An 18,873-nucleotide genomic window follows, 5' to 3' on the forward strand; every position below is an offset into this window, starting at 1 on the left:
AATACACTAGTGGATCAAAATTATTTTCTTAAACCTCACTTTCTCTTCCACACAAGATTATCCTTAACACATGCTTCCTTCGTCCCATCAGATGCTTTCCTTCGAAGAAGTTGAAAGAGCATGAAATGTGAAATGAAATGGTAACAAATTTAGGAGAAAACCTTGAAAATCCTTATGCTTGTCATTTAAATTGTTTTTGGTGTGCTTTTGCTCTCGTGATGTTCTCTACTTAACCTCCTTTTATATATACTCTCCACTAAAAATCCTTGTTACCTCAACAAGAAGCCTTTCTTCATTATTTTATGTTCTACTCTTTTTGTGTCTTTAGCTCAGTCCAATTTCATGGCATATGCGTCTTACTCAAAGGTTCAGGAATCTGCATCATCTACATCTAATTCTAGTAGACCTTATGGTTTTTTTTATCAATCATCATGGTCCTGATGTCAAACATAGAATAGCTGCCAAAATATACAACATGCTTACCAAAGCCATGGGACTAAATGCTTTTTTGGATTTAGAAGAATTTGAATTGGGGGATGGTTTTTTTGGAATATTAAATGCATATAGACATTTGTCCCTAGACCCAAATGCCCACCTACCACCCCTGATGGATTGTAGAATAGACAGAAAACATGAATGCAGTAGGTGAGTTTTTTGAAATTATAAAAAGAGTGGAAAACTATATTGCTAAAGACAAAAAGGAATGTTTGAATCATTCATTCTGTGAGATAAAGAGAAAAAGTTCAGTAGAGCAGAGAAGAGATTAGAAGTTGTAGAGAGGAAAGAAGCGATCAGTAATCCAGTCTTCAGAGTGTAGAGATAGAAGGAAGTCTATTTCATGCCTGCAAATGCATGTGTTTCTTCTCTGATCATTCTGTAAGTTTATTGTTTGTTGAGTTCATCTTGTTGAAGTAGTGATTTCTCCAGGCATTATTGTATGCAGGCATTAGAGCTGCAAGTTTAAAGTTTTTTGAAGTATTGAAATTGTCTAAAGTTCGAGGGTTATTTTAGAGTTTTCTGGTTGAAGTTGAATGCTCCCAAATTTTGTAATGGTTTAATCAAAGTTGAATAGAAAGCAAGGAGACATACTAGAATCCTTTGTTCTTCTTCTGTTCATTGCATTTGAGAAGTTTGTTTGGAAGTTTCAAGCTTTTGATTTCTAGTTTTAATGGTGGAAACATTCACATTGAAATTTTTCAAAGTTATATTTTTTAAGTTTGAACCAAGCTCACTCAGTACCTTCTTCTACTGAGCTCCAACCTCCAATGGCTACTGAGCTAACTCGACTTGGTGCCGAGTTGTTCTTCATTTGCTGAGCTCACTCGGCACTCTCCTGCCACTCGGCTCCTTATGGTGCGAAGCAAAACTAGAACTCGGCAATAGTTTTTGCTGAGCATTTAATAGGGTTGTGAAATTGTTATTTAAGGTTGGTAATATATTTGTCACATGGTATCAGAGTTTTGAGGCCCCACATCCAAAGTGAGTTAGGGTAATTTTTTCTTGGGGTATTTGACATGGCAGGAGATGCAGGAAAGATATGGCAGCAGCCACCACCCTTCAATAGACAAAATTATGATACATGGGCAAAGAAAATGAAAATCATAATGGTTGCTAATGATTTGTGGGATTTTTTGGTTAATGGATTCAATGATGTGACAAACCCAGCTCACTATGCTACTCTCACAAATGCACGGAAGAATCAATTGAAAGAGTCAAGGAGGAAGGATGCTAAAGTATTAAGTCTTATTGAAGTAGCAATGATAGAGACAGTTTTTCCCAAAATTGCAATAGAAAATTATGCAAAGGAAGCATGGGATATCCTTGAGACAAACTTCAAGGGGACTAATAAAGTCCATACAATAAAGCTACAAAATATAAGGAGGGAGTTTGAGAACCTTCAGATGAAAGAAAATGAATCAGTTGTGGATTTCAGTTCAAGGACCTCTAATGTGATTAACCAACTAAAGTCAAATGGAGAAGACTATCAAGAGAAGAGGATAGTGAAAAAGATATTAAGGAGTTTACCTCATAAATATGACAATTTGGTGATGACCATAGAAAAGGGAAAAGACCCCATTGTTTTGATGATGAATGAGTTGATGGGTATTCTTCAAACCCATGAGCATAGGATCAACAAATCTAAATCTTCTTCTTCCCAAGAGGAAGCATTCAAGGCTCACTCAAATCCAAGAGGAAGGGGGAGAGGAAGAAATGTCTCAGGCAGAAACACCAGAGGTAGAGGCCGAGGTAATGGAGGACAAAGAAATGTTGCAACAGAAAGCTCAGGAACAGTAGATGGAACAAGTAGCTCACAAAATACTTCAAGAAGAGTTAAGAAAAACTACAACTTAAATAGGAGTAACGTAGAATGCTACTACTATCATAAATATGGGCATTATGCAAGTGAATGTTGGAAGAAGCAAAATGATCAATGAGGACAAGAAAATGTGGTTGATGTGAACATGGGAAGTGGAAATAATGCCACTACCTTCATCATGTGTAATGTTGGTGAAGAAGGAAGCCCTGAGGTTTAGTACTTCGATAGTGGATGTAGCAACCACATGAGTGGTAATGAAATCTTGTTTTCATTCATTGACAAGAGTTTCAAATCTGAGATTAAATTGGGTAATAATGGAACCCTACTAGTAGTGGGCAAAGGATCTATTATGGTCCACACCAAGCAAGGTGAGAAGAAAGAAATAAAAAATGTGTATTTTGCCCCTAGTATGAAGCACAATCTGATGAGCATTGGTCAGCTCATTCAAAATGGATACAAAGTGCTGATGGAGAATGACACGTGTGTCATTCATGAAAAGGATGGGAGTAAGAACCTACTTGCGGTAGTTCAAATGACAAAGAACAGAACATTTCCCTTGAGGATAGAGACATGTTTCTTATCTCAAGTTGGTGTTGCACCTCCCACACAATAAGCTCTAAGGAGTGTGATTGAAGACCCTTCATAGCTATGGCACCTCAGGTACAGTCATCTTGACTATGCTTGTTTAAATTCATTATCAAATAAAAGAATGGTAGAAGGTTTGCCACGTATAGGAAATTCATGTCACAAGTGTGAGGCTTGTAGTTTGGGTAAGCAAAATAGGCTTCCCTTTAATCCTATAAATTCGAAGAGGGCTAGATATCCATTAGAGTTAGTGCATAGTGACCTAGTCGGTCCTATGCAAGTTACTTCTATTAGGGGGAGTACTTGTTTTATAACATTTATTGATATTTCAGTCATAGGACATGGGGTTATTTTTTGAAATCTAAATCTGAAGCATTTGATAAGATTCTTGAGTTTAAAGCCCAGGCTGAAAGAGAATGTGGACACTATATCAAGGTCCGAAGATCAGATAGAGGAGGGGAGTATAACTCTAATTCTTTTGTAAATTTTTGCAAAAAATATGGCATAAAGAAAGAGCTCACAACCAGCTATACACCACAGTAGAATGGAGTGGTTAAAAGAAAGAAGAGAACCATTGTTGAAATGGCAAGGAGCATGATGAAAGAGAAAGGTCTCCCAATTAAATTTTGGGCAAAGGTTGTGGTAACAATAGTTTACCTAATTAATAGGTGTCCTACAAAAGCAATCCATGATAGAATTCCAATGGAAGAATGGTCAAGAGGAAGATGGATAGTTGAACACCTAAGGGTGTTTGGATGTGTTGCATATGCACATGTTCCTAAAGAGAAAAGGTAGAAATTGGATGACAAAGGTGTGAAGTGCATCTTCATAGGGTACAACTCAAAATCAAAGGCATACAGATTGTATCACCCATTCAGCAATAAGATGATTCTCTCAAGAGATGTGGAATTTCTTGAAAATTAGTCATGGTATAGACTGATGAATGAATCATAGAGCACCTCAAGTAAATTTCCAATTATGAATGAAGAAGATGCTGATGAACAACAAGAAGAAGGAGCAGATAGAAGAAAAGGCAAGCAACTTTAGTCATTTTCGAGCTCCTCTAGGCATGATCGAGTGTCAATGTCGAGTAATAGTGAAGACTGAGCTAGTTGACAAAGCAACAGTAGTGAAGATTCTAATCCCACACTCTCCTTCCTATTACCAAGAAAGATTAAGAGTCTTAGGCAGATATAACAAGATGAAAGGTATGAAGATTATGATGAGAGTGTTAATTTTGCATTATTTTCTCATAGTGATCCAATATATTTTGGAGAAGTTGTTAAGGAGAAGAAATGGTGTAAGGCCATGGATGAGGAGATAGATTCTATAGAAAGGAATGAGACATGGGAGCTAACTGATTTGCCTCCCACAAGACAAGTGATTGGAGTGAAATGGGTCTACAAGACCAAATGCAATGCTAAAGGCAAGATTGATAGGTATAAGGCAAGACTGGTAGTCAAGGGCTACAAACAATAGTATGACAGAGATTATAATGAGACATATGCCCCAGTTGCAAGAATGGAAACTGTGCGTATTGTCATAGTAATTACAGCTTAGCACAAATGGAAGGTATTTCAAATGGATGTGAAGTCTGCCTTCCTAAATGGTGTATTGAAGGAAGCAGTCTATATGGAGCAGCCACCTGGTTATGAAGTTGTAGGTGAAGAACATAAAGTATATAGTTTGAAGAGAGCTCTTTATGGGCTCAAGCAAGCTCCAAGGGCATGGTATAGTAGGATTGACTCATATTTGATGAGCAATGGCTTTAGCAAAAGCAATGGTGAGCCTACTCTCTACATCAAGGCAACAAATAGAAATGTATTGATTGTTGTCTTGTGTGTAGATGATTTGGGTTTTATGAGTAATGACAAGGCTCTAATTGGTGAGTTCAAAGAGGCCATGAAAAATGAATTTGAGATGATAGACCTTGGTCTCTTAAAGTACTTTATAGGCATAGAAGTAAAAAAAATGCATGATGGCATCTTCATCTCTCAAGAAAAATATGCAGAGCAGATCTTGGAGAGATTTAAAATGTAGAACATTAAGGCAGCCCCAACACCAACAGTAATAGGTCTGAAGTTGAGCAAGGAAGACTCTAGCAAGAGAGTGAATCCAACACTATACATGTTAGTGTAGTTTTTTATTTTTCCTATTTTGCTAGGTTTTTCCTACACTTTTAATAATCTCGCTTAGGTTAATAAAGCATGTCTTATTAGGTGAATGGTTGTGAGGTGTCACCTTCTTACATGTGAGCATCCATTAGCTATCTTGGGAAGATACTTTGCTATCTTTAGTCCGATAGATGGTTGCTCCTCATTGGTTGGTGTTGCCACCTCCTCCCTCTTCCTAGCCTATATAAGCATGCTACCTAGCTTGTATTTGGATATCTCTTATTTTTGCATCCTCTTAATGCTATTTTGCTTCCAGCATTTGCATTACTCTCTTGGAGACTAACTCTATGATGCTATTTTGATTTTGTATCATTTGCATTCATAGTTTAGATATTTACTCTTTGCACTCGTTTTCTGGGTTATTAATCTTTTCAGATTCTAACATGGTATTAGAGCTTTTCTATGTGCAAGAGTAGATTTTGGTTTCCTTATTTGAGAGATTCGAGGGGGGCAAATAAACTTTATTGTAGTTTTTTGAAAAATGAAGTATGCTCTTCTCTTGCATCATTGGATGATCATAAGAATCAAAAAAGTTTTGACAAAAACAGTTTTTCTCTGGGGTTTCAATCTCAAATCTGACAACCAACTTGCATATTTGGAGTTTTTAATCAGTTTTACAAGTTTCAACATGTCATTGGTGGACTTAAGAAGCTGATCCAGCATTTGCATGTCATATTTTGGTTGCTGGGGTCGTCTTTTGATTTTTGGAGCCATTTTTTACTGTTAAAGGCGTATGATTTACACTACAGAAACATCTTTTGTAGATCAGCAAGAGAAACGGTTTCTGGGTTTTGTTCGCAGCCCCAGAAAACCATCTGGGTATCTTTTATATTTTGCATGCAAGCTGTATATTTTTCAGAATCGAGCATGCAAAGCTACAGCCATACCCCTCTCCATTGGCAGTCGCAGATTTGAATGCAATTTTCAAATGTCTCATTCTTGCTCATACGGACTCCAATTTTGATGATTCTTGTTATGAACTTGTCTATTTTTTTGTGCTCTATCCACTAGTGGAGTTGTTTTTTGATTTTCATGCATGAATTCTTTAGAAATTGCAGATTCTCAGCCATGACTGTGCACAGTTCTCACTTTGGAAACTTCAGAGGATCATAAATTTCTCATACGACCTCATATCGAGGCGATTCTTTTTTTGAAAGTGCATGATTTTTCGAGTAGATTGCAGTGGTGCTATTTGTTTTTTTGATTATTGTGCCCAAGTTTCACTTCTAGCATAAGCTCTTCATGAGGGTTCGTAATGCATTGAAATAAAGACAACTAAGTATTTCTTTCTATTGGTAGTTGTAAACGCACTAAAATAAAGTGCTAAATAATATTTCTTTGGGGGTGGGTTCTTTGATTGAGTAAAAAGCGGGGGGAATTGTCGTGGCTGGGTTCTCTTCTTTTTAGCATTTCTTCTCTAAATTTTTTCATCATGGATCAAACAAATATGCCCATCCTAACTCCATACAACTACTTTGAGTGGAAATCATGCATGACAATTCACTTAAAGAAAGCTGGATTAAATAGGATAACTATGGGACTTGAAACTGAACCTACTAAAGATGAAGATAAGCCTAAGTGGTTTAACAAATGTGATGAGGCATATGGAACATTGTGTTTGTCTGTTTCTCCTCACTTTCTATTTCAAATTGTGTCTTTGGATACACCAAATGAAGTATGGACAAAGCTAGAGACACTATTTGGCACACAAGATTCAATGAGGGGTCATATGTTGGAAAATGAATTAATTCGTTTGAGTCCAGGCAATTTCAACACAATCCAAGATTTCTTCACCAAATTGAAACCACTAAGGCTGCAGTTAAAACAATGTGGAATTGAAAAGAAAGATGAACAACTGATTCTTAGTATTCTCTCTAAACTAAGTTCAGAATATTCTGTGTTTGTCTCTACCTTCTATGCTACTAAGGGTGCACTTGGTACTCAATTCACCATGCCATCTTTAGATGATTTTGTTGTCAAACTCACTCGAGAATAGGACAAGCTAATCCAGATGGGCATTCTTAAGTCCTTTAAGTCACATGTCTTGGCTGCTAACCAAGGCACAAAAGAACAACAAGGACAAAGTAGTAACAACAATAGTAAGGACAAGAAACAAAAGAATAGTCAGGAGAAGAAGGATCAGATGCTGGTTTCTTCAAAAGCAACTATTGATACACCATCTTCCAAGGGCGATAAGCCTAAGAAAGAAAAGGTCAAATGCGCCTATTGTAAAAGACCTGGTCATGGTGAACATAAATGTTTGCAGAAACAACTTGATTGCTTGACATACATTCTTGAGAAGAATAATATCAGTGTTCCTGAGTCTATCAAAAAAAGTTCTAATGAAGGTTCTAACAAGGAAAAAGAAAACAGCAAGGGGAAAGGAAAGGACAAGGCTCTTTTTGCAGTTGCTTCCTCACCATCCACTTGGGTTCTTGATTCAGGTGCTTCACACCACATGGCTTCATCTAAGGAAGAACTTGCATCCTTGGAGCCGTGTACTATGCCTTCTATTTTGATGGGTGATAACACTCTTGTTGAGGTGTGTGGGAGAGGGTCTGTTGATGTGGGGGATGGTACATTCCATGATGTTCCTTATGTACCCTCATTGTCAACTAATCTCCAATCGGTACACCAAATCACTCACACATGTTTAGGTAAGCGGGTTGAGTTCACTTCTAGTTCAGTGGAGATATGTGAGTTGCACAATGATTCTATAGTTGCAGTTGGGAGAGCAGATCATCAGTCACGACTCTATATGTTTTCTCACTTTGTTCTTGATCCTCCTTTGACTGTTTCACTCACTCACTCTAATGATGTGAGCAGATTATGGCATGAGCAGTTTGGCCATCTTAACTTCCACTAGTTGCATTAGCTTAACCAGCAGAGCATGGTCACAAGGTTGCCTTCTACTTTGACATTGGAGTCACTTGGAATACATGATAGATCTTCTAATGGGTCAGATTCACTTGAGCAGTCTTCTACCTCCACTTCTGATGCAGAGAGTGATTTAGAGGACTCACCTCCTTCCTTTCCTAGTCATCATTCATAGGTTGATGATTCTTCTCTAGATTCTCCATCTTTTGATCCACTTTGGGCTAGACAGACCTTGCAGTTTGCAGGTGATTGGATTGGGGATCCATCAGACACCAAGCAGACTCGTTCACAATTCCAGGATGCTCTACATATCTTCATTGCTACTGCCTCAAATCCACAGTCCTTTCATGAGGCTTCTGGTATTTCTAAGTGGGATACAGCTATGCAGGAAGAGTATAGTTCCTTGATGAGGAACCACACTTGGGATCTTGTCCCTTTTTCTAAGGGAAGAAAAATTGTTCGATGTAAGTGGATCTACCGGAAAAAATTTACAAGCTTTGCTGGGGGTATGGGATGCTTCATCTTTTGGGGGGGGGGGGGGCACTTCCTCTCACTTGGAGTCCTAATTTTCTTTGGGGAGTCTCTTTTCTCTCTCTTTTGGTGGAATTTTATGTACATGGGTACCTCATTAGGCTTGACTTGTCGGGACCCATTTCTACATCCACCTAAGCTTCGCTTATGGGGTGGTGTTAGTGTAGTTTTTTATTTTTCCTATTTTGCTAGGTTTTTCCTACACTTTTAATAATCTCGCTTAGGTTAATAAAGCATGTCTTATTAGGTGAATGGTTGTGAGGTATCACCTTCTTACATGTAAGTATCCATTAGCTATCTTGGGAAGATACTTTGCTATCTTTAGTCCGATAGATAGTTGCTCCTCATTGGTTGGTGTTGCCACCTCCTCCCTCTTCCTAGCCTATATAAGCATGCTACCTGGCTTGTATTTGGATATCTCTTATTTTTGCATCCTCTTAATGCTATTTTTCTTCCAGCATTTTCATTACTCTCTTGGAGACTAACTCTATGATGCTATTTTGATTTTGTATCATTTGCATTCATAGTTTAGATATTTACTCTTTGCACTAGTTTTTTGGGTTATTAATCTTTTCAGATTCTAACAATACAAGTGTATGATTGGAAGTTTGATGTATTTGATTGCAACTCGGCCAGACCTAATGCATGCAATAAGTTTGATTTCCAGATTTATGGAAACAACAAAGGATTCTCATTGGCAAGTGAAAAAGAGGATCCTAAGGTATGTAAAAGGTACCAAGGAATTTAGAATTTTGTATACTACAGCAAATGAATTCAAGTTGGTAGATTATATAGATAGTGATTGGGATAGAGTATAGAATATAGAAAGAGCACTTCTAGATACATGTTTCATATGGGATTAGGTGCAGTTCCATGGGCATCCAAGAAGCAACCTATTGTTGCTCAATCTATAGCAAAGGCTGAATACATAGCAGAAAATCTAGTAGAATGTCAAGCTATTTGGTTAAGAAGGATCTTGACAGATTTGAATGAAAGGCAAGAGGCTGGAACCACAATTTATTGTGACAACATCTCATCTATTACATTGTCCAAGAATCTAGTCTTCCATGGGAGAAGCAAACATATAGAGATCAGATATCACTTCATCAGAGAGTTTGTGAAGAATATAGATATCAAAATGGAATTTTGTAAGTCTGAGCAGCAGCTAGCAGACATTTTCACAAAGCCATTAGGCATTGGAAGTTTTGTACACCTAAGAGAGTGTCTTGGCGTAGTTGATTTGGATCAGTAGTGATTCTTGTTTGTTTGGCTTGGGACAAAGTGGGAGTGTTGGAATATTAAATGCATATTGACATTTGTCCCTAGAGTCAAATGCTCACCTACCACCCCTGATCGATTGCAGAACAGACAAAAAACATGAATGCGGTAGGTGAGTTTTTTGAAATTCTGAAAAGAGGGGTAAACTATATTGCCAAAGACAAAAAGGAATGTTTGATTCATTCATTTTATGAGACAGAGAGAAAAAGTTCAACATAGCAGAGAAGAGATTAGAAGTTGCAAAGAGGAAAGAAGTGATTAGCAGATCTATTGGTCAGAGTGCAAAGATAGATAGAAGTTTATTTCGTGCCTGCATCTTTGGTCATTCTGTAAATTTATTGTTTGTTGAATTCATCCTGTTGAAGTAGTGATTGCTCTAAGCATTATTGTATGCAGCCATTAGAGCTGCAAGTTTAAAGTTTTTTGAAGTATTGAAGTTGTTTAAAGTTCTAGGGTTATTTTAGGATTTTCTGGTTGAAGCCGAATGCTTCCAGATTTTGTAATGATTTAATCAAAGTTTAATAGAAAGCAAGGAGACACACTAGAATTCTTTGTTCTTCTTCTATTCATTGCATTTGAGAAGTTTGTTTGGAAGTTTCAAGCTTTGACTTTCTAGTTTTAATGGTGGAAACATTCACGTTGAAATTTTTCTAAGTTATATTTTTTCAATTTGAACCGAGCTCACTCGGTACCTTCTTCTACCGAGCTCCACCCCGCAATTCTACCGAGTTCACTTGGTACCTTCTTCTACCAAGCTCCACCCTCTAGTGGCTACCGAGCTCACTTGGCGTCCACACTACCGAGGTCACTCGGCATCTATTGGTGCTAAGTTGTTCTTCATTTGCTGAGCTCACTTAGCACTCTCCTGCCACTCGGCTCCTTATGGTGCCGAGCAAAATTGGCACTCAACAATAGTTTTTGCCGAGCATTATTCAGGGTTGTGAAATTGTTATTTAGGGTTGGTAATATATTTCTCATAGGTTTGCCTATTGAGTTAGAAGGAGGAATGAAGAATGCTTCCCTTCATATTGCTATATTTTCAGAGAATTATGTACAATCATGGTGTTGCTTATAGGAGCTATCATTTATGTGTAGAACAGGCACCAAGATCATTCCCATTTTCTACCATGTCAAGCCTAAAGATGTCCGGTATGCAAAAGGAGTCTATGTTGCTACATTTGAACGGCACAAAAAGAAGGGTAGAGTCGCATCTAAAAAGCTTCATGAGTGGAAGGATGCACCATACCGTGTTTGAACTAATATCAGTCACATTGTCGATAATGAGGAGTAATAACCCCACACACTCATCTTGCTTCGATCAATGCATTCTATTTTTCTTTCTGGCTCTAGCTTTCCAGGCCATAGATGCTTTTTATGTATAAAGTCAACTATTGAAGGATGATATTTTTCTTTTCATTTTGTTGTTGTTGTTTCTTATGTATCTAGACACAAGGACATGCTATTGAAGAATATTACATATTCTATTGTGAAAGAAGTTAGAAAGCTAGAATGCGTGGCATATGAAGTTCCCATGCGATTAGATGAAATTGATTGTTTGGCAGCTGGATATCCAGGGGGCTTAGATTGTTTTTTTTGTTAGCTTGGATAGCTGTTTGTCCAAATGCTATTATTTAGTATCTAATTGTTTTTGCTAAAAAATTGGTTAGAGCAAAGAAACTTATTTATTAAATAATTGACTTCTTTTAGAAGCAACTAGAAACCAATTTTGTTAGAGTTGGTAATTTGTTTTATATCTCCACCGTCAATTGTAAATCAATCTCGGTCGTTGGTTTACCAACGAGAGTAGTATAAAAGGGGGTCTAGGGGGCATTTGGCAAACAAGAAATTTGGAGAAACATTTGCAGTGTTAGCAAACAGTCTTGCAGTCTTAGCAAGGGCACAGTGTTAGCATGGCGATAGCAGTGGGGAATATCAGCGGGAGAAATTAGGAGGTTGTCGAAGTTCTGCTAGTAAGAGGCGAGGAATTCTGTATCTCTTGATTTGCTGAAGTTTAATATAATTTCTCATTTGTAGAACTAGTTTTCCCTTAGGGGTTTTTCTAGGGACAATTTTTCCGAAAATATTGTGTTCATTGTGTTGTGCATTTCTTTTCATATTTTATAAGTGAAGTTGTAGTTGTGTTATTTTTCAATATTAGCTGGGAATTTATTTTGAGCAGTTTAATAAGCGTTTATGATAAGAGATTAATAATCAGTGATTGCAATAGTTAAATTTTTCACATGGTATCAAAGCCTAGTTAAGGGTAGAAGAGTTTTGCCCCAGGAAAGAAATTTTGATCTCTTTAGATTTATTATTGCTTTAAACCCTTGAGATGGCTTCAACTGGTTTGAGAGATTAGGATAGATTCGATGGTGCCTCAAATTTTCGTGTCTGGAAGGCCAAAATTTCTTTATTGTTGGAAGAGAATGGTATCAAGGATTATGCTACTAGTGTTGTACCTATACAAACGGATGCAACCCAACTTGTAACATATAGGAAGGACGATGCCAAAATGAGGAGGATTATCCTTGATGGTGTCAAGGATCATATTGTTCCACATATCGCAGAGCTAGATACAGCAAAGAAGATGTGGGATGCCATTTTGAATCTATACCAGAATGCTACCACCAAGAGGAAGTTGATTCTCAGAGAGAAGCTAAAGAATACCCGAATGAATCAGGGAGAAGACGTCACAAGTTACCTCACCAGGCTCAAACTTGTCAAGGATGAGTTAGTAGCTATTGGAGATAGCCCTAGTGATGACGAGCTAGTGAGAATAGCCCTAAATGGGTTTACTAAATAATGGAGTGTCTTTGTTCAAGTTGTTAGTGGACGAGATACTTTACTGTTGTCACTTAGATTTGCACCCTTGTCCAAGGCTTATGCGCGAGGACAACCTAGTGAAACATGGAAACAACCTTCAAGCTGTGGGACTTGAACTATGAGGTTGAGTCTCCGGAGAAGGCCAGCTTCCTCTTACTGTCAGGGCACACCTATCTATTCTCAGGAGAAAATGGAGAAAGAGAGCACTAAGGCAAATCCTCCTAGTCTAATCTAAGGCGGTGATGCACCAAAATAGAGTGTTCAGACCCATTCCTACCCATATATGCACTACAGAGCTAGGGTAACATCCAAAAGTCATACACGTCCAGACTTATATCGATCAATAATCACATACAGATCAAAAAACCAACTGAATGACACCAGGAAAAGAAGATTTCACTTGTATATTATCCAATAGGCCAAGATAGATACAGTATGTGGACCACTAATCTCAATAATGCATCAATGAAAGGAAAAATGAAGCACATACACATTGACCACTGAAAATAATGACACAGGATGCTATGTAGCTCAGAGACACAGGGATTCTACACTGCAAGTCTACAAGCAGTAGTAGAGAAAATCAGGAAGAGTCCCCTCGGGAACAGAATCACAAAATTGCCTTTATAGATCAGGCATAACTTGAAGATTTATGTGTTACATTTACTTCCTACCTACTGGCATTAACTTCCCATCTTGAGAATCCAATCAAAGATCTGATTGAATCCTGGCTTGCATACCAAGAAATCTCATATCTTTCTGAGAAAGAGCCTAGAGAAGATAGAAATGGCGCCACAACATTCCTTGACATGGTAGATGGATCAACTAGATAGATGGAGTGTCCCTCTACACCTGATATTCATTCTGAGTTGGTGGCAATTGATTATGAAATCAGATCCACGGCAAAAAATAAATAAATGATTTCTATCCTTTCTGGTTCACAAAACAACAGGGTCAAAAAAAAATTCAACCGGGTCCACATGCTAACTGGGCCACGTGGGGCAATCACTTTCTTCCCCTTTGCCACCCTGGCAGTCTTCTTCATGCGCTGACCACACCTTTATGTTTGACTGGGCGCTATGTCGCTATGTGTGCCATGCCCTGAAGTTCCTAATAGCGACATAGTGCCCAACAGTTATCTCTATCCGTGGTGGTACCAAACTGTCACTGCGATGCCCAACCTGACTGTATCATTTACCTGGCAACTTAACTGTCAATCATAACTGCGATGTTAACTGTGCATCCAAATCTAGGCCCACGAGGGCACGCGGCGAATGGGCGCTAACTCCCTATCATAAAATTTGCGCGACTTCTCCATGGCGAGATAGCGCCCGTCGCTGATCTTCGCAGATTTGACGGTGTAGAACTCGCCCCTGCAATATGCTGGTTGCATCAAGAACCTTGTCCCACGACATGTCTGTGCCCTGACTAGGCATATGTGGCAATTCTTGATTCGCCGTGGACCCTTCAATCCGCGACTGGGCCCATCCTGTTTGGCACCACCTCAGCGACGCATCCTGGCGAGACTTGACCCCACCAACACATGGCAAAAGGGCGCCAAGTTGCTATGCTAAAAAACTCACAGCTTCGCCATGGCGAGATGACGCCTGCCATCAATCCTTTCCAATCTGACAGTCACAAAATCTCCCTCCTGCGACCCTCCTTTTCTCGTGATTCATTGAGCCCGTTGATACGTGGCGTCTCCTCGTTGATCTGTTGGTCACTTAAATCTGACCGCACCGGCAGCATGAAATGTGGCCCTGCCAAGACACGTGGCGCACAGGCGCTATGTTGTCGATGTTAACACCTGGGCAATTCTCGACAGCGAGACAGCGCCAGTCTTAGATCCCTACGAATCCAGCAATTGTGAAGACTCGCCATTCATGCTGAGATTAGTGGGCCCACTGTATGCTATGCACTGACTCATACGCATGGCACTTCCCTGTTTGGTTCGATGAAGACTAGCTGACAACCCAAGACCTGATCTGCAAAGCGACCACGTGTTAGCTAGGTGCCATGTCGCTATGCAAAAATCAAGACCAAATTCCCAGAGTGCCATAGCGCCCACTAATAGCGTGCCTTGAGATTTATGTGTGTCCCCATCTGATTCGTTACCTTGACGCAGGGCTGACAGATTGCGTTGCAGAGTACCGACGGGACCCATTTGCCTGATCCTTCCTCACCACGGTGAACTTTCCATTTGGGCGCTATGTCGCCATCAGAAAATGCATTGGTTTTCCGTTGGCGCCATAGCGCCTCACCGTGTTTTCAAACTTTCGGGCCATGAAACTATCTTCCCGCCACCATGAAACCCCTGACCTGCCGTACTCTGAGACCTGCGATCGGACTCTGAATGACACCTGGCAATCCTTGGTGAGACCTGGCCCATGTTGATACACCTGGCATCGCCCTGTGACATGGCCCCACCTGACACGTGGCATCAGGGTGCAATGTCGCTGTCATAACCCTCGCGCATCTCTACCATAGTGCGATGGCGCTTACTGTTGATCCGAGCTGATCCGACGGTGGTGAACGTAACCCTCGACTATGTTAGCCGTGCCGACAGGAACTCTAACCTGGCACATGTGGTTTCTCCTGATTCGTCGCCAGAACACCTGATCACGTCGGTCATTGAAACTTGTTACCGTGACTATTTCTGCTGGGCGCTATGTCGTTATGGAGATTTTCCTACTATTATGCGATAGCGACATAGCGGACAAGGCACCGTGGAACTTTTCTGACCCGCCGAACGCTGGACCCACCTCTGCAACGTGTCTTTAGGGCGTCATCGCGCTATCATAAATATCGTGCATTTTCTTTATAGCATGATGGCGCCAACCATCGATCTGCTTAGATCTGACAGCCAGAAACTTGCGGGTTGCAACATTAAAATATTAATTCAAGGCTAACCGTTGCATGAGCCGCACTTTCAAAATTTGAATCCTTGGCGGCAAAACTAGAGGCAACGCTTCTGGTGACTCGTAGGGGGCATGAGCCTTCTCGATGCACGACCAGTGCCTGAGAATGATCCATTGGGCCATGGAGTCGAAAAAGAGGGCCTGGAAGGTACAAAACTGAGAGCTGCAAGAAACCCTAACCCTAAAAGAGGAAATCAAAACATTAAAGAACTGTTGAACTCTGGCTCTATCTTGCGACTTGAAAACAAAAAATAGGACCTCCTCAGCAACCTGAGACTTATCAAAATTTGGAAACTGGTGACTCAAGAAGAGAGCCATGTGCGCACGCACTTATTGCAAATAGGAATGAACAGGAAGCGGCTAGGCTAACTATGTACATGGACTCACAATCCTTCAGAAACAGGGCTTCAAATGGATCCCATTGACTGGAATGGGCAGAACTTCACCATTTGGCCTGCTTAGCTGGAACGCATTGGCCTATTTGCAACTAGAGATCAGATAAGGGCCACTCCATAGTGGATCAAATTTGGAGTGCCTTCCTGGTTTTTCCCTGTCTGAGTCCCACTTGAGAACTAAATCTCCTTCTCTGAAGATTCTGGCCCTTGCCTTCTTATCAAAACTCTTCTTCATCTGTTGCTGGTGTATCTCCAAGGTTTTCATAGCTTTGTTTCTCTTTTCTTCCAGCTCAATTAGTTCTGCCATTCTTACAAACATGGCATCATTTTCAATTAGTTCCACCTGATGAGCCAACTCCAAGGATGGGAATTCCAATGAGATTGGAAGTCTAGCCTCCCTACCATATACCAACACAAAAGGTGAATTCCCAATAAATCTCTTGGGCATTATCCTATCAACCCATAGAGCAGTTCTTAGCTTCTTATGCTAGGCCCTCTGGTTGTCTTCTATCATTCTCTTTATGATTCTGATTAGATTCTTATTGGAGGATTCAACCAAACCATTACCCTGCAAGTAGTAATTTGATGATGTGCTCAGATAGATATTGTGACTCATTGCCCATGCACAAATCTGGGTTCCAAAAAAAGATTTGGCATTATCTAAGATGATAGTAGAAGGAGCTCCAAACCTAGATACAATTCCATCAAGGAATTCAACAATTGATGGCTCTGTAGCATCCTTCAAGGCAACTGCCTCTGTCCACCTAGTGAAATAATCAGTAGCAGCTAAGATCCATTTATGACTTGCACTAGATGGAGGATTAATGGGGCCTATGAAATCCAACCCCCACTAGGTGAAGGGCTGATCCACCTGAATGGGATGAAGAGGAAGAACTGCAAGTCTCTGTTTGCCTGAGAAGAAAGCGCACTTCTCACATTTTCTCACATACCTATGACAATCATGAAACAAGGATGGCCAGTAATAACCAGCCCTCATGATCTTCATGGCAGTTGTTCTTGCAAAGAAGTGGCCACCATCAGGGCCATCATGGAGTTCTTTAATCATCCTTTCAGCCTGATCCTCTTCAACACATCTCAACAGGGTCCCATTAAAATCCCTCCTGAATAGGATATCATCAATCACAACATAGGGAATGGATTGTAGTCTATATTGTCTTCTTGAAGCTCTGTCCAATCCTTGAGGGTATCCATTCCCTGATAAAAAGTTCCTCATGTCATCCATCCAGCTCCTTGGGGCATTAACATTTCTTTCCTCCTGCTGCTCTGTAATTACCATAGCAGCTTCTTCATCTGAATCCTAACTTGATAACATTTCTTTGGATAACATTTCGAATCACACTCTGTGATTCATCATCAGGATATGAATAGCAACATTTTTTCTCCTCTAGCTATTCATATCCTGATGATGAATCACAGAGTGTGATTCAAAATGTTATGCAAAAAAATGGCACACAATCGAATCCAGAATGCGTATCTTCATACTTTATCTGATTGTGGAAATCTATTCTTGCCTAACATTTCTTTGCATAATCCTCTCCCTCTTACCAATTTGGTAATCTGAATGTCAACATCATATTCCATTACCCTAGTGATCCATCCAACTCTCTTCTCACTGATATCTTTGTTTAATAGGAAGTCTTTTACACTTGCATGGGGCACCAAGAAATGGATCCTATTATGGGATAAGAGGTGTCTGAATTTCTTCAAGGCTCTAATGAATGTAAGGGCTTGCTTCTCAACAAAGCTATACTTATCTTCATATTCCTTGAGCCCTTCACTAAAGAAGGCTATGGGCTGCTCCTCATTCTTGTCATTTGTTTGAGTCAAGACAGTAGAAATACTTGACTCACCACCTAAAGTGTAGAGGATGAAATCATTCTCAAAATTTGGGTTCATGAGGGTAGGGGCCGATGCTATTGCTGCCTTGATCTTTTCAAAACTCTCCTTCCCCTCCTTGGTCCATGAGAAGACCATATCTTTCTTGAGCATGGCTGTAAGGGGTCTCACCATGGTAGCAAGATTAGGAATAAACCTTCTTACAAAATTTATCCTACCAAGGAAACTTTGCAGCCCCTTCTTGTGTTTAGGGAGAGGAAGGGCAAGTATTGCTTTTGTTCTTTCTGGATCAATGGTCAATCCATCCTTAGATACAATGTGTCCCAATAGTTTTCCTTGGTTTGTAGCGAAGACACACTTGGCTGGGTTGAGAGAAACCCCAAACTCTCTACATCTTAGAAATACCTGTCTCAAATGATCAAGATGATCTTCTACATTCTTGGAATACACAGTTATATCATCAAGGTATACTAAGACAAACTTGTCAATTAATCTTTTGAAAGCTACCTCAATTGCCTTTTGGAATGTGGCACCAGCATTTGTTAATCCAAATGGCATTTTGCAATAAGCATAGGTGCCCCATTTAGTAGTAAATGTTGTCTTGTATCTATCAGACTCTTTAACCAGCACTTGGTTATAACCAAAAAACCCATCAAGAAAAGAGAATCTCCTTGACCCACTGACCTTGGATAGAATTTGCTCCATAGAAGGGAGAGGATGGTGATCCTTAAGGGAAGCCTGGTTAAGATCCCTAAAGTCCACACACAATCTGATTTCTCCATTCTTATTCCTCACAGGGACAAGGTTAGCTACCCATGATGAATGTTTAATAGGAAAAATTATGTTAGCTTCAATCAACTTGGATAGTTCCTTCCTCATTAAGGGTTCAATCTTGGGATTCATTGGCCTCTGCTTTTGTCTTACTGGTTTGACCCTATCAACCAAATCTATGGTATGCTGAAACAAACTAGGGTCAAACCCCTTTAAGTCATCATATGACCAAGCAAATACATCACTAAATTCTTGACATAGATGAATGAAATTTTCTTGCTCAGCTTCAGAACATACCTTCCCCATGTTAAGAGATTTTCCATCAGCAATAGTAACTGGAGCATGAT

At 39.8% G+C, this 18,873-nt stretch overlaps 1 pseudogene; it reads left to right on the top strand.

The window, feature by feature from the left end:
- The first annotated feature begins 235 nt into the window (after positions 1–235).
- Positions 236–18,873, top strand: part of LOC149557833 (disease resistance protein Roq1-like) — a 32,612-nt pseudogene continuing 13,974 nt past the window's right edge.

The sequence above is a fragment of the Cupressus sempervirens genome, chromosome 5 (assembly GCF_028749045.1).
Source record: "Cupressus sempervirens isolate cs-2001-9-10 chromosome 5, ASM2874904v1, whole genome shotgun sequence".
NCBI classification, from domain to species: domain Eukaryota; kingdom Viridiplantae; phylum Streptophyta; class Pinopsida; order Cupressales; family Cupressaceae; genus Cupressus; species Cupressus sempervirens.